Source organism: Macrobrachium rosenbergii, chromosome 41 (genome assembly GCF_040412425.1).
Source record: "Macrobrachium rosenbergii isolate ZJJX-2024 chromosome 41, ASM4041242v1, whole genome shotgun sequence".
NCBI lineage: Eukaryota > Metazoa > Arthropoda > Malacostraca > Decapoda > Palaemonidae > Macrobrachium > Macrobrachium rosenbergii.
The window spans coordinates 97,942,988-97,960,894 of record NC_089781.1 but is presented as its reverse complement, the minus strand read 5'-3'; the positions used below and the strand labels follow the sequence as shown (position 1 = coordinate 97,960,894).

Sequence of the window (17,907 nt, the reverse complement as noted above, 5' to 3'; positions counted from 1 at the left end):
ATCATCATATTGATCAAGAGTAATTATAATTAAAGCCTAACATAAATGGAACTAGTAACATCGAGTAAGGGTGATTTAACTCTCATTGACCGAAATTTAAGTAAACTTTAAGAAAAAACCAACGGTAGGTCGATACATATGCGAATCATTTTGTACTGAAAAGCTACTTTATAAATATAGCTAAACGAAAAAACAGCCATTTTAAATAGGGAATGAGGTTAAGAGATGAGTATCGAACTTTGAAACTTGAAAAAAACTACAGAACTGGGGAATAAATATATATATATATATATATATATATATATATATATATATATATATATATATATATATATATATATATATATATATATATATATATATATATAACATATGTATATATATGTATGCATGAATGTATGTATATATATGTATATATATATATATAAATATATATATATATATATATATATATATATATATATATATATATATATATATATATATATACATACACGTTCTCAATTTTTGTTTGTCATATCAGACAGGAATGTCGAACGCACAGCCACAGTGATAATGACCACGCCATCAGAGAATCGTCAAGTTTTAAAAATACCAGCGTAAAAGTGCAACCTTACGACCATGTGTTCAACTTTCCTCGCCCTGATAGCCTCTAATGACGCTGAGTACAGGCAAATGAGCTACTTCAAAGAGGACTAACTTCAGGATCCAGTGTTGGAGGAAGAGTGTGGGGTTTACGAGGGAGCGTTTAGTAATGTTTATCTTTCGTGTTCTTTGAAGCTCAGACGGAGGCTTGGCTCACGAGGTTGGCAGGGGAGGGGAAGGGGGTGGGGGAGTGGGTGACGTAAGACGTGACTATATTTTTTCGTCTCTGGTTGGATAATCCTTTGATAAGCATTTTGGTATACTATTAGATTCTGTATATGTATGTATGTATGTATATATATATATATATATATATATATATATATATATATATATATATATATATATATATCATGTTTAAATAATGTATAGCTAATTCAAATAAAATAGGTAAGAATCAAATATCAAGTGAAAGTGAGAACACTAATTTTTTTTATTCCTAGAACCTAATTTGATATTCTAATTTTTGTGACCCTTTAAAACCTATTATGAACAGATTTTGACAGATTTTATGTCAGGTGAGATAAAAACATAACATTACAGATCCAATAGAAAAAAAATAGTCCTCAAAACGTTAAGAAATGCAAAAATGTAACTTACGGAGCAAAGTTGATCTTCATGTAAACACTCTCGAGTTCATGCAAGGTGATAAAATCTAAGGACTCTAATACTCATGTTTCACTTACTCGCAGATTTAAATTTTCTAGTATGAAAATCGCATTGCTTTTACATTATGAAAGTGACTCCGTTGATAGCTTATGTAACGCACATACGAAATTGTAAGTGAATATTTTCAGCAGTTCATATTGAGCCGTTTCTGACAAAGATAAAATAGACACAGACATAAAAAACATATGCACATTTTTTCAGATACGTTACATATGCTACCTTACCCTCACCACCTAAAATGAACGTAATATGCATTATTGTGTCATGGCTGAAATAGATAGCAATATACTGCATTTCATTAGGAAGCCAATTTGTAGAAAATATACATAGGATAAAAATCTGTGCGTGTCTATTTTTGATCAATCAAAGAAAAAATCACCAAATATCTGCATACAGAATTAAGAATTCTGCAAATTTTTCTTCACGTATACTATTATATATAAATAATATTACCTAATACAAACAGCTATAAAAGGCATATTACTGGAAAGTCAACCTAACAAAAATAAGTAGATAAATAAATATAAATGGTTTGTATTTACTTTTTCAAATCGAGGTATAATGGATTTTACTTTCATCTATTGAAATCGTTCTTTTTGACATTGTACTATTTTTATTTTGAGTTGGTGACCATATAAACATTAAGCACATGCAATAAACTTAAGAAACCGACGCAAATTAATATCTTTGGGGTAAAAATGTTACTAAGAACAATAAAGAATAAATCTTACTAAGAGAAAATCGAGTCGGTGATAGACTTCGGTTTTGCACCAAAAAATAAAAAGGTTTGAACACATATTACGCAAAAATCATTTAACCATTATGCTATGAAGATTGTATCCAAGTGCCTAACAGAGTGTATATTAAGGTATAACTTTATCACCCATTCCGTTACCATGTTTGAATGTAACGAGAAGCTGAGATTGTTTTCGACTTAGGAAGGCAATACAATCATTGTTCATTGCCCGAGTCGGCAATTCTTGTTAGAAAGGAAAAGATATCCCACGGACAAAGGGCAGATCGTTAGAACTATTGAACAAAGAACCGAAGAGGATTCACTTTGGTGGAGAGAACTGAATAAGAGATTTGGTCATACACAGTTATTCATCCTTTTGATGGGGATTTGGAATTTGCTCGTTTCACGCAGATGTTTCGAATATTTCACAGAGTTTCTTTGATACACACACACACAAACACACACACACACATTATTATATATATATCTATATATATATATATATATATATATATATATATATATATATATATATATATATATATATATATATATATGTGTGTGTATATATAAACAATTACAGTTGTTACAGCGATTATACTTAAATCAAAAAAAAAAAAATTATTCTAGGGGTCCATTTATCCAAAAAAGATCAGATGTAAACGAAAGTAGTTTCGGAATTAAAAAAAAATGAAAAGGTTTAGATAAAAACCACAGAATTAAGAGTACGTAGAACACTAGCATTTCTCAATTCATTCGAAATTCAAGGCACAAACAAGGCACAAACACGCAAAAAAAAGGTATAAATGGCGCCGAAGTTTCTCCGGCGCAATCGAGTTTTCTGTGCAGCCGCAACATCGTATAATCAAGGCCACCGAAAATAGCTCTATCTTTCGGTGGTCTCAGTATAATGCTGTATGAGCCGCGGCCCATGAAACATTAACCACGGTCCAGTAGTGGCCCATACTATATCGTTGCCAGAAGGACGATTATGGCTAACTTTAACCTTAAATATAATTTAAAAAACTAATGAGGCCAGAGGGCTGCAATTTGGTAAGTTTGATGATTGGAGGGTGGATGATCAACATATCAATTTGCAGCCCTCTAGCCTCAGTCTCTTTTAAGATCTGAGGGCGGACAGAAAAAAGCGCAGACAGAATAAAGCGCGAACGGACAGACAAAGCCGGCACAATAGTTTCCTTTTACAGAAAACTAAAACCCCGACAACACATTCCTTTGATTCCGAAACATCTTGGCGCAATCTCGCAACGATATATTCCCCCTCTTATGCAACCATTCCACAAGAACAACAGCAGAAGATGAAGAAGAAGTTCTCGCATCGCTTCTCCTTGATCGTCGGGAAAGACAGTAAATTTCCTCCCTGGGATACCGAGAGCAACAGGCAATCTGCTCACCGAGGCTGATTATCATATAAACGAGACGATGATGAAATCACGGGAGCGGGACAAGAATCAATAAATTTCAAGGTGCTGATAACGAGAGAGGGAGAGTGGAACGTTTCTGTTGCAGGCTGTAAAATTGATTGATAGCTAGACGCAGGTATTAATTATGTAAGGTAACCTTCCAAAAGTGCTGGCAAGTGTTTAGTTTTATGAATGCGGTATTGAATGACGGTGTATTGGAGACACATGCAGTGGGTGTAAAATGTATAGGAATTCAATATTTTAAGGGTACATTGTTGTTAAGGCTGTTTAGTTAAAGGCGGTGCAACGTGAAGAATTAAGTGAAAGAAATATATGTATATGTATATATATATATATATATATATATATATATATATATATATATACATATATATATATATATATATATATATATATATATATATATATATATATATATATATATATATATATATACATATATATATATATATATATATATATATATATATATATATATATATATAATACATAAAAAGTTCAGTGCGAAAATGAAATATGTTTAAATTTACCAGAACTCGTAGTGACTGTTTGTACTTGTATAACCATAATAATGATTCTACTTACATATCATTTTACCATCTACTTTATACGAAATTGAAAATCTACCCTCTTTTCTTTATAGTCTGTCTAGAAACACTAATATATTAATTATAGACAGATAATCTGTAAAAAAATAAATTTAACTACACTCGTATCGTGAGATATTTCTCTCCATTTCTTCACATACCTGGCTTCGATACAGAGATAGAACTAAAACTCTTGTCCTCGCCTTGGGATAGCAACGCCAGCACCCAGTGCTCGAAGAGACAAGACAGTCATTTTAGCCAAAATGAAGAGAAATGGTCTCTCTCTCCTGGAAGAAGGAGCCAGTCCCCAGGAAACCTGAAGAATGAAGTGGAAAAGATTATTTTGCGAGAAAAGAACTGGATAAGAGATTGAGTTACTAAGCTTTGTCTCCAACTGGTCACAGATACGTATTGATTGGCTTCATTCTGGGATGTTTAGCTCCTAATTCATTGTATTCAGAGTTACTGATAGATATTAATTCAGTCTTTTATTTCTTTTTAGTTGATGTGATTTATACTTTGTGTTGTTCTAAATACAATCTTGAGATCCATGACTTGATTATGTATCCCATTTAACAAATATGTATCTGAAATCATTGTCACTCGTCTTTGAAAAACATTGAATAGAAAACAAACATAGAACACAGATAATTATTACCTCGTTTCATTTCACTCTACCCCAAGAAGGAAATATAAAAGAAAAAATGATATTACCTCTAACAAATATAAACTAACAGTAATATTCCATTTAACCCAATCATTACATTGGAACAATATAAGAACTTCAAGCATGATATGAAAACCTTACCCCTAAGACAATATAATTATTCCCTCACAAGCTTCGAGGGGAAAAACAGGCAATCTACTTAAAGAGGTATTTTGCAAAGCAAAGAGAAACCGAGGTAAACATATGGGAGAGAGAAAGAGGAACAAAAAGCAATATCATTCAAGTTCTTAATAAAGATTGGGAGGGGAGAGAAGCTGCGTTAAAGGGCTGTAAAATTGATTATATATAGATTTTGAAGGAATAATGAATACAAAGGGTACCTCGGCGAAGGCGGTGCTGCATGCGTAATTTAATGGAAGAGGTGAATCAATCAATCAATCATTTAGATGAGTGGGAAGTGATGTGATATATATACATATATATATATATATATATATATATATATATATATATATATATATATACATATATATATATATATATATATATATATATATATATATATATATATATATATATATATATATATATATATATATATATATATATACTGTATACATATGTACTGTATATAATCATATATAAAAGTGAATGTGTATCTTTGTATGTTTGTTTGTATGTTTGTGCGCTATAGAAATCCGAACCGCTTAACCGATCTCGACAAAATTTGGCACGTGGCCATCATTTGACCCAACTTAGATAATAGTGCAGGTTTCAAACCCATACCCCAGCCCCCTTCCCTTTCTCCCATCCCCCTTCCCCTTACCGTTGTAACTTAGGCGGTAAAAAATAAACTCTACGGGTTTATCATATCTCATTTCATGTACTCGAGACCATAGAAATATATTATTGAAAATGCTTTTCAGTCACAACGCTAATACCTGGATAAAAGGTACAGTCACCACAGTGTTATCTGGATAAAATGGACAGTCACCACTGCAGTACTTGAATAAAAGTGACAGACAGCACAGTAATATCTAGATAAAAGGGACAGTCACCACATTGATATCTGGATAAAAGGGACAGTCACGACAGTAGTACATGGATAAAAGAGACAGACAGCTCAGTAATATCTGGTTAAAGGTGACAGACAGCACAGTAATATCTGGATTGAAGGGACAGAAAGCCCAGTAATACCTGGATAAAAGGGACAGACAGCTCAGTAATACCTGGATACAAGGGACAGACAACCCAGTAATTCCTGGATAAAAGGGACAGACAGCCCAGTAATACCTGGATAAAAGGGGCAGACAGCCCAGTAATACCTGGATACAAGTGACAGACAACCCAGTAATACCTTGATACAAGGGACAGACAACCCAGTAATACCTGGATAAAAGGGACAAATTGCAGAGTAACACCTGGATAAAAGGGACAAACAGCACAGTAATACCTGGCTAAAGGTGACAGACAGCACAAAAATGCCTGGTTAAAGGTGACAGACAGCTCAGTAATACCTGGATAGTAAGGACAGTCATCACAGTAATACGTGTCAGTTCACCCATGACTGTTCGAAGGGTGAACGTTCGCATAAAAAAAGTAGAGCTGTCAGTCGGACCGTCAACACAAACCCCTCCCCCTCTCCCTTCTCCCTCCCCTTCCCCTTCCCGCTCCTCTTCACTCTTCCCTCCCCTCCCCCTCCACCTCCACCTCCCCCTTTCCCTTCTCCCTCCCCACGTAGACTGTCATTCAGAGTTTTCCTCGGCAGCGCCGCGTTGGTCAGCTAGTATATATACATATATATTAAATGTACACACACTTATACATATACATATACATATATATATACATATACATATGCATATGCATATACATATATATATACATATACATATACTATAATCCTATTGCACTTACTTGCTCAGAAGACAGGAAATATTTTTGCTCTGGTAATCGTGTAAGTATGGCTTCAACAGAACACAACTTTCTTGAGGACATTAGTCCTTAATGGAGACAAACAGGGGCCAATAAGAGTCACTGAAGACGACTACCTTGAAAGTTCCGTCTGGACAGAAGTGAGTTCACTAGACGGTCCTCAGGAATGTTTATCTTCCGACTTCAGAGACACTGAATAGAAGACTTGACTCCTAAGTTTCAAGGGCATGACAGCGGGTGCAATGAAGGTTTTTTCTTATTGTAAATTGCTTCCTTTCGTGGGAAATGCTTGCTGTAATGCCTGTAAATGTCACACCTATTTACACTCAGCTGTATAAATATATCTACTCGACGTTTAAGAATGAGAGAAATGGTTAAAATCTGGCTGAATTGTTTCTGTTTATTGATCTATACTAAAATAGAATACCTATTAAAAATATTCAATTCCCTGCGATTTTTTTATTAACAACGACTGTATATTTTTTCCAGTCAATATACTACTTTGTAATAATTATCAGAAATGTTTAATTTTATTCTATCTTTTTATAACAATGATGATTATATTTTCCCCACTCGATATTTTACTTTGTAGCTAAGGCCTTAAGTATTTCATATTAGTGGGCTTTTATAATCAGAGATCCTTTATATATATATATATATATATATATATATATATATATATATATATATATATATATATATATATATATATATATATATATATATGTGTGTGTGTGTGTGTGTATTTATATATATGCATATATACATACATAAATACATACATACATACATACATACATAAACACACGCATACACAACCCAACGTCTTTACCGAAACTCAGCTGAGGTGCAATCAAACCATTACATCTCCCTGAAACCTCGCTCGTTGGCGAGAATATAATAATAATAATCATCATCATAAAATCACGAACTTCATCAGCTGGAGAGAACCAGAGGGCAGTAAATTTTCCCCGCAGGAAATCGAGAGCCAACAGATAATCCACTTTACGACTTCTATTAACATATAAAGGAGACTAGGACAAACTCGTGAGGTAGCGAGTGTGTGGAGCAGTTTGATTTAACGTGTGGGAGAAAACAGGTGTTTTGGCATTTCAGAAAGCTGGTTGATTAATTATGTAAAATATGCAGGTTGGATTAAAGTCAAGCGTGCTTTTGGTAAGATGGTGGTATGTTTATTAATGAAAAGGGGAGTGTAATATTAATGAATTGATGTGTCAGCAGGAATAAAATTTTTGCATGTTTTGTAAAGAATTTGAGAATATTTTTATATATAAGTTTTATATGGTCAAGTCAGGTAGTTACTCATAGGGAAAATTTATATATATCCATATGTGTTTATATACGTATATATATACATTGTGTATACATATGCATATATATGTAAATATATATTTATATATATAAATATATAAATATATAAAAATAACTATAAATATATATATATATATAATTATATATATATATCTATATATAAATATATAGATATATAGATATAGAGATATATAGATACATAGATATATAGATATATAAATGTATAAATATATAAATATATAACTATATAACTATATAACTATATAAATATATAAGTATATAAGTATATAAGTATATAGGTATATAAGTATATAAAATATAAATATGTAAATATATAAATATATAAATATATATATGTATATATATATATATATAGTAACATACTTGACTCTACTCACGCACTTGTACAGAACCTACGAAAAACAGGAACGCTTTCCAACCAAACTCACTCACTCCTGTATCACAAAAATAACCGATCTCCTAGAATGCTAGCTAGCAGTGCTATTTTCGCGATCCGGTTATTTTCGGCAGGAACCATTGCCCTTATGATGAGGGGTAATCACATTTCCAGACTTCTGCAATCAAAGGCTCGCCGCATAGATTAGGCGGAAAGCAATTACTGGCCCGGCGGTAAATTCCAATGTACAGCTAATAATTACACCAGTCTGGTTCAAAAACATTTGAGGAATGTCGGGTTTGCCCTCCCGAATTGACGTGAAAGGTATTTGTGGTAATTACTTTTATGCAGTGCAAAGTGAATAATTTTAGGACGGTTGGATTTAGAGTGGAGTGATCAAATAGATAGATAGATACATAGATAGATAGCTTGATTGATAGATAGATCGATAGACAGATAGATAGATACAATAGATGGAGACATATTAGAGGGATTTTGATGTATCGATTGAAATTTCATAGCACCATTATTCCGCCATGAATTTGGAGATAAATATCCTTAGAGTTTTTCAATGTTTAAACCTTTAGCTTAATTTTATTGATAAATAGATAGATAGAGCGATAGAGAGATAGATAGACATATAGACAGATAGATAGATATAAGAGGTATTTTGATGTATCGACTGAAATTTCACAGCAATATTATTCCGCCATGAATTTGGAGATAAATATCCTTAGAGCTTTTCAATGTTCAAACCTTTAGCTTAATTTTATAGATAGACAAGAGATAGACAGACAGATAGATAGATAGACTGAGATAAGGGATAATCGGTAATTTTTTCTCAACTGATTATTGACGCATTCTTAATTTATTTAATACTTTACCGTTCTCTTTAAACATATTTTAGAGTATAACAAAACGGAAATATATTTATTATCTAAGAATGAGATTTTGCCACTAATTCATCTATTTACCTATTTATTTATTTATTTATTTATTTATTTATTTATTCACTATTTATTTCTCTATGTATTCATTCCACAAAAATGGAAGTCACTTATGAATACTGACAAAAAAATATATATATAACAAGACCATAAGAAAAGACAAGTAATCTTCCTGGCAATGAATGAGATTCTGACACTATTTTTTTTTATTTATTTATCCACTTATTTATTTATGTATTCATTCCATAAGAATACAAGTCACTTATGAATACTGACAAAATGAAAAAATAACAGGACTAGAAGAAAACATAAATAAACTTCCTAGCCATGAATGACATTCTGACAGAGCAACATTAACCAAAAACGCTTGAATTTCGTATTGCCCTTAAGAAATTTCCATCCCTTTAAACTTCTCAAAAACCTTTTTTGTTTTTTATTTTTTTCTGTGTCGAGGAAAGGGGGAATTAATTTTGCAAGAGGCCCTTTGAAATGCATCTCAAAAGGAGTTTATGCCAGTGAAAATCTTGACTTAAGTCTGAGCACCTACTTTTCATGGGATCTTGAAAATAGTGCTTTATTTTTTTCCCACCCTCAATGGTTTATCTCCACTTAGCAACAGGTAAGGAAGAGAGAGAGAGAGAGAGAGATTTTGATAAGGGGAATGTGAGTATATTTTTATTGTCAATTTTTGTTCTTTACATACACCTGGGAGGAAAGTCAGAGAGAGAGAGAGAGAGAGAGAGAGAGAGAGAGAGAGAGAGAGAGAGAGAGAGAGAGAGAGAGAGATATTTGGATAAGGGAAATGCAGGTACATTTTATTATCAATTTTTTCTTTACATACACCAGGGAGGAAAGTAAGAGAGAGAGAGAGAGAGAGAGAGAGAGAGAGAGAGAGAGAGAGAGAGAGAGAGAGAGAGAGAGAGAGAGAGAGATAAGAATGGGGTACATTTTTAATATCCATTTTTTCTCTTTACATAAACCTGGGAGGAAGTAGAGAGAGAGATTGAGAGAAGGAGAGAGAGAGAGAGAGAGAGAGAGAGATTTTGCTATAATTTTTATTTTTTTGTAAGAAACCTGGGAGGAAATTAATAATCTTTTAAATGATTAATTTATATCTTCTTTAAATTTCTTTTTATTATTATGCCATGCTTTCCAAAGTTATTTTTTATATATATTCTTTGGAATCTTAAGGTTAATAATAATAATAATAATAATAATAATAATAATAATAATAATAATAATAATAATAATAATAATAATAACAAATGTTTAATTATACTCCTCACGATGAATATGGTGAAATATGCCGTATCTGATATATTATAAATTCAATTTCATTTAACAATAGAAAATGGAGTGACCTGATAATTTTGTCAGCTCTATTACTCTTGATATAACATCTGTATGAAATTTTCCGTTAAAATGGCATACTTGATTCAACAGTAATTTGAAAAATAAATATTCAATGAAAATTCCTTAGAAAATCGGCTATTGTCATCTGAGACTGTATGGAGAATATTATGAGATATTTATAATACTTAGATACTAATAGATATCTAAAATATTCATATATTGTTAGATATTTAGAACACTTAGACACTGTAACTTAGAAGGGGAACTCACAGATAAACGAAAGAAGGAAGGGAACGCAAGAAGAAAGAATTACAAATGATTAGACATTACATTGATAAGTAAAATGTAATTAATTTTTTTATATAACTTACTATATTTATTAAGATAGATTTAATCGATTTTGTCCTAACTTTGCTAAACAAATAAACTTTGTGCAGGCAAAATTTGATAATAACTTCATCATTCTACAAAAAAAAAAAGACGACTCACTGAAAAGTGAAAGAAGGAAGTGAACGCAAGAAGAAGAAGAAGAAGAAGAAGAAGAAGAAGAAGAAGAAGAAGAAGAAGAAGAAGAAGAAGAAGAAGAAGAAGAAGAAGAGAATTACAATTAACTGAAGAAGACAAGCTAATATATGACTCGCCTTCGGTATATCCAATTTTCCTCCCCCAAACAACCGCTCTTTCCACCTTGATAATGACGCATAGGTCATTCCAGAGACGAATGGCTTGGAAAGAGGAGAGAGAGAGAGAGAGAGAGAGAGAGAGAGAGAGAGAGAGAGAGGAACAGTTCTATTGCAAATAGGTTGAGTTGGAGTTAAGAGGAACAAAAATGAGAAACAAAGAAAGAAAGAGAGATAGGAGAGAAAGAGAGAGAGAGAGAGAGAGAGAGAACGGTTTTTAACACAATTAAGAGAGAGAGAGAGAGAGAGAGAGAGAGAGAAGAGAGAGAGAGAGAGAAAAAACAACAGCAGCAATTCTAACACTAATAGGTTTACATAGGTAGACACAGTTTAATAAAAAATAGAGAGAGAGAGAGAGAGAGAGAGAGAGAGAACAATTCTAACACAAATAAGAGAGAGAATGATATATACACAGGTAGATAGACAGATAGATTGATAGATAGATAGAGAGAGAGAGAGAGAGAGAGAGAGAGAGAGAGAGAGAGAAGGGTTCTAAAGGTTCATGCACCTCTATTGATCTTCATCCTGGTCACCTTTTAATGGACCCTTTTCCCATTTCATCATTTCCCCTTTTATGTCGACTACGTCCCACCAGCCACGTGAATGGCGCCCCCTTGTAATGAGATTAAGATGTCTTCCCAAATAACAACTTCCTTCTTTTTCTTGTCCTTCTTTTACCTTCTTCTTTCTAAGAAAAAAAAAAAAAGGTTCTCGCCTACCAGTCGAGAGGACCAGGGTTCACATCCCGTGGCTTGGGTATGGCGCCATTGCATAAACCCGGTAGCCCGCCAACCTAGCGGTCTGAAAACTTCAGAGGTTTAGTAAGAAAATAGGTACCAGCCCCCGGACTGGGGTGTTAAACAGTGGGCCTAGTGACACACTGGCCACACGTCTTAGGCAACGGGCTTCTTCCCACTGGCTGTCGTCCTAAGAAACCAGAGTTCAGCGCCGGCCCTATGGGCCTTACGAGGTCCAGGAGGACTTTAATCTTTTAACCTTTCTGAGAAGAATTTCTTTTGAGGAATCGAAAAGGTGATAATACTTCTTAGGGACTTAATATTGTTCGTGATGCATGCATTCTTATATAAGGGAGGACGAATATTGGATAAGAACGGTTGAGATTATAAAAATTTTACAATTTAAATCACTATAATTTTATCACTTAAATTCACTTAGATTTTACCATCTAAATCATTATAATTTTACATTTTAAATTCACTGAAATTTTATCATTTAAAGCACTATAATTTTATCATTTAAATCACTATAATTTTATATTTTAAATTCACTAAAAGTTTACATTTTTAATTCACTAAAATTTTACAGTACATTTTAGGTTCACTTATATTTTACAACCTAAATTTACTATAATTTTATCGTTTAAATCCACTTAAATTTTACCATTTAAATCATTATAATTTTACATTTTAAATTCACTTAGATTTTACAGTTTAAATCACTATAGTTTTACATTTTAAATTTACTAAAAGTTTACATTTTCAACTCACTAAAATTTTATAATCTAAATTCACTAATACTTTCTTAGATTGACAAAATTTTCACGTTTTCAATTCACTAAAATTTCAAATTTTAAATTTCCTACAATTTTCACTTCCATAACATTCTCTAAGTCCCTCTGAAACATTTCCTCTCCTTCAGTTTCGAAACTCTTCTTCTTGCTCAATCAATTTCAGACGAAGGTTTCCTCCCTCCTCCCTCCTCCTCTCCTCTCCTCCTCCTCCTCCTCCTCCTCCTATCTTCCTTCCTCCTCCTCCTCCTTCTTCTCCCTCTTCCTTCCTTCCCTTCCTCCTCCTCCTCCTCCTCCTCTTCCTCCTACTTCTTCTTCTTCTTCTTCTTCTTCTTCTTCTTCTTCTTCTTCTTCTTCTTCTTCTTCTTCTTCTTCTTCTTCTTCTTCTTCTTCTTCTTCTTCAGCCTCGCTTCGGATTCATTATTCTTTTGATGGTTTTCTCAGAGACCCTTTCATCTTTTGGCTACCTGTTAAAGAAAGTCTTCTCATTTTCTTCGTCAGTCCACCCCTGGCTATTCAGCCATTCAGGTTCTCCGTCCCGATTAGAGTTTCACCCTAAGCATCTGGATCCACATGCACTTCTTGGCCCTCCCCCTCCCCCCGTCTTATTCCAAAAAAGATCTAATACAGTTTTTTTTTTATATTCCCGGCCCCTTATATTTTACCAAAATGCTTTAATGAACGTTTTATATATTCCCCTACCTGTTAGGTCGTCATGCCCTGAATATTACCTACTTTCCTGACAAGTTGTCTTTGCGTGTTGCTTTGTTTATCTAAGAATTGCGATTTAATGTATCATTTGGTAGTTATCTGTCATCCTTACATATATTTGCAGTGGTGGTGAGAAGGGGGGGAGGGGGTGAGAATTTATGTTTAAATGTCTGTGCATACGACTGGACATAATTGCACAGTAGGTATATTTATTTCCAGCACAGGAAATTATCTAAAGTACCCTGGGCGCGACATTCACCTTCCAAAATCTTGGCATCTGCAAAGCCCGTAACGAACGTAATTTCCGCGCAAAGGAGAAACAATTTCAGGTTTCATCCGTTCGAAAAATATGACGAATTCGTAAGCTAAAATCGTGGTAATATTTTCTCTTCAGGTTACGAGTGAGTGAACCTGTGAACTTCAAATGCTTTCCAGGAATCGCCTGGTTATCACAGATCTCGAAAATATAAAAAAAAAAATGCAGAAAGACGAGAGCGATGAGAAGAGGTGGACATTTTGCCTCCATTCAGGCCACACCAGCATCTGATTCGAGCCCAATCACAGAATGAAAAGGGTAAGAAAAATCCTTTTCGTCAAACACGCACCTTTCACTTGTCCAGTCACAAAAGGGAGGGTAATAAAGCTTGGGGAAGAGGAAAGAGGAAGAGGAAAAGAGAGAGAGAGAGAGAGAGAGAGAGAGAGAGAGAGAGAGAGAGAGAGAGAGAGAGAGAGACGGGTGGGTTGCAAAGTGAGGTGGAGGAGGAGGGTGTGGAAGGGCACAGAGAGAGAGAGGGGTTGTGGTGGGGGTGGGGGGAGGAGTTCTATCTCTCAAATGGACCGTTTCAGAATCAAGGGCTTTTATACTTAGTGACGTCCGAGGAACGTATCTCCAATTAGATAATTACCCTTAAGAAACTTCGTATTCCCGAGAGGTTCTGATCAAAGCGGAGTCGGCCAGGAGATCCTTGAGCTCATCTATGATGGATTTCTCTCTCTCTCTCTCTCTCTCTCTCTCTCTCTCTCTCTCTCTCTGGAAAAAGTTACCTAGAGTTCTTCGTGATAATTTCGTACGTTCAAATGCCATGTAATGTCAAGGTCGTAGAAAGAATCTCTCTCTCTCTCTCTCTCTCTCTCTCTCTCTCTCTCTCTCTCTCTCTCTCTCTCTCTCAGTGAAACAGTTTCCTAGAGTTCTTCACGATAATTTCGTACGTTCACATGCTTTGTAATATGAAAGCTGTAGAAAGAATTCTCTCTCTCTCTCTCTCTCTCTCTCTCTCTCTCTCTCTCTCTCTCTCTCTCTCTCTCTCTCTCTCTCTCTCTCTCTCTCTCTGAAAAAAGTTACCTAAGGTTCTTCACGAAAGTTTCTTACGTTCAAATGCTATGTAATATGAAGGCCGTATAAAGAATTTTTCTCTCTCTCTCTCTCTCTCTCTCTCTCTCTACCTAGGGTTCTTCGATATAATTTCGTACTTCAAAACTATTTAACTGATGGTCTCTCTCTCTCTCTCTCTCTCTCTCTCATAGAAAAAGGTTACTTAGGTTTCTTCGATATAATTTCGTACGTTCAAAACTATTTAACATGATGGTCGTAGGAGGAATTCTTTCTCTCTCTCTCTCTCTCTCTCTCTCTCTCTCTCTCTCTCTCTCTCTCTCTCTCTCTCTCTGTCAGTGAAAAAGTTACCTAGGTTTCTTCGATATGATTCCGTACGTTCAAAACTATTTAACATGATGGTCGTAGGAGGAATTCTCTCTCTCTCTCTCTCTCTCTCTCTCTCTCTCTCTCTCTCTCTCTCTCTCTCTCTCTCTCTCTCTCTCTTTGAAAAAAGTTACCTAGGGCTCTTTGCGATAATTTACTACGTTTAAGAATTATGCAACATGAAGTTCATGATAAGAATCCAGTCAAATTAAAGTATATTGCCCTCTCATCACGGTGTCTTTTATTCCATATTTTTACGGAGGTCTGAATTACCTAAAATTCAACTGCTATTTTTTTTTTATTTCTCATTTCCCCTCTGATCCCTTTTCTCTCGTCCTTTTCATCTCCAGCCTTCTTTTGTTTCTCTTCACGCCGATGAGAAGATGATGGGTTTCTCATTAGAAAGCATATTCTGCTCTCTCTCTCTCTCTCTCTCTCTCTCTCTCTCTCTCTCTCTCTCTCTCTCTCTCTCTCTCTCTCTCATTACCATCTGTCACTCGCGAGGGTTTTTGGGTCCCAATCCCGTGAGATGAGTTTCTGGATTTTCCACCACATGGAAATGAAAGACATGAACGATAGAGCCTCATCACAGTAATCTGTAAGGTAGAAATTTTTTTTTTTTACCCCTGGTCGTTCTTTCCTCTCCCTTTCACCCTCCTTCCTCCCTCCCCTCCCCCCCCCTCTCTCCTTTCCCCCTTTCATCTTCCTCTTCCTCCATCCTCCTCCTCTTCTTTTCTGAGCACCCAGCTTCATTATCAGGGAGCCTGGAAGTCTTCTCCTTCCATATTCCCTTTTGGTGGTGGTGGGAGATCTAGGATGCCAGTTATGTATGTACGTATGTATGTATGTATATGCATATGTATATATATATATATATATGCAAATGTATAAATACGTATGTTTGTATATATGTATATATATATATATATATATATATATATATATATATATATGTGTGTGTGTGTGTGTGTGTGTGTGTGTGTGTGTGTGTGTGTAAAGTAGGTAAGGAGCGGGAATGGTTCCTCAACTAAAAGTACAAGGAAAACATCCAATTCTGATCTCACGAAACCAACAACTTTTTTTTTTTTTTCTTACCCTATTTCCTCTTTTTCCATTTCTCTTCCGTTTTAATATTTCCAAAGTTCGTAGTTTTTTTTTTTTTTGGGACCCTTCTCGCGAGATGGCTGGGAAGTTGCCTTTAAAAAAAAAAACACAAAGAAACTAGTCTTACTGGTGGCTATTCCCAAAGAGAGAGTTTAAATTATTAAAATTCCCTATCACATTTTAAGTTACAATGTGGTTTTAATTTCGAGGAGACTTTTTGTAAGGTATTTCATTATTCATGCGATGAATTTTTCATACTTGTTGTATTGTTAAAGATTTTTATAGTTTTTTTATGGAGTTTGATAAAGTAAGGATCTCTCATTGTACCGTTTAGGATAAAATTTGAGAGCTTTCTTCGTAACTGGGGTGCTTTCTGTAGTGCTTAACCACAGTCTTAGACAAACTGTTGGTATTGTTCTGCAGGAATATGTATATGTATATGTATATGTATATGTATATGTATATGTATATGTATATGTATATGTATATGTATATATATATATATATATATATATATATATATATATAATATTTATGTAAATGAATAAATATAAATATATATATATATATATATATATATATATATATATATATATATATATATATATATATATATGTTCAGGAATATATATATATATATATATATATATATATATATATATATATATTCTCCTAGGGAATATATATATATATATATATATATATATATATATATATATATGTTCTCCTATGGAATATATATATATATATATATATATATATATATATATATATATATATATATATATTTTATATATATATATATCACCTATTTTTTGAGGGGGGCCAATAATTCTTCGTTTCATTTACTTTTCCAAATTCTGTTGGTATCCTTAACTTTGTTTTGGGTGGGGTGTTGGGGGTAGGGGTGGGTGGGCTAAGTCAGATCTCACGCCCCTGTATTTCGCCCAGAGCAAACGCTCACTCTTTAATGGCGCTTGTAATGAGACTATAATCATACAAATGGTCGCCATGATAACCTTGTTGCCTGCCTCCCAGCTGTGGCCCGTCGGTCATTTGAGGATACTGTAACTGCTCCTCTCTCTCTCGCTCTCTCTCTCTCTCTCTCTCTCTCTCTCCCTCTCCCCACCCTCTCTCTCTCTCTCATCATTTGGTCTCTCTCTCTCTCTTTTCTTTATCTTTCTTTCCCTCTCTCTCTCTCTCTCTCTCTCCTCTCTCTCTCTCTCTCTCTCTCTCTTTCGGACTTCCTTTCTCTCTCTCTCTCTCTCTCTCTCTCTCTCTCTCTCTCTCTCTCTCTCTCTCTCTCTCTCTCATCACTTGAGGTTTTTCCCTCCTCTCTCTTTCCCTCCCCCCTCTCTCTCTCTCTCTCTCTCTCTCTCTCTCTCTCTCTCTCTCTCTCTCTCTTTCTTTCTTTCTCTCTCTCTCTCAGACATCCCATGGGTCTCTCTCTCTCTCTCTTTCTGTCTCTCTCAGAC

The 17,907-nt window shown here is 34.3% G+C and overlaps 1 long non-coding RNA gene across 1 annotated transcript in view; it reads right to left on the bottom strand.

The window, feature by feature from the left end:
* Positions 1-13,251: 13,251 nt before the first annotated feature.
* Positions 13,252-17,907, bottom strand: part of LOC136826538 (uncharacterized) — a 47,243-nt gene continuing 42,587 nt past the window's right edge. The window contains exon 6 of the long non-coding RNA XR_010849647.1: positions 13,252-13,388. This is a non-coding gene — a long non-coding RNA (uncharacterized lncRNA). The remainder of the gene's footprint in view (positions 13,389-17,907) is intronic.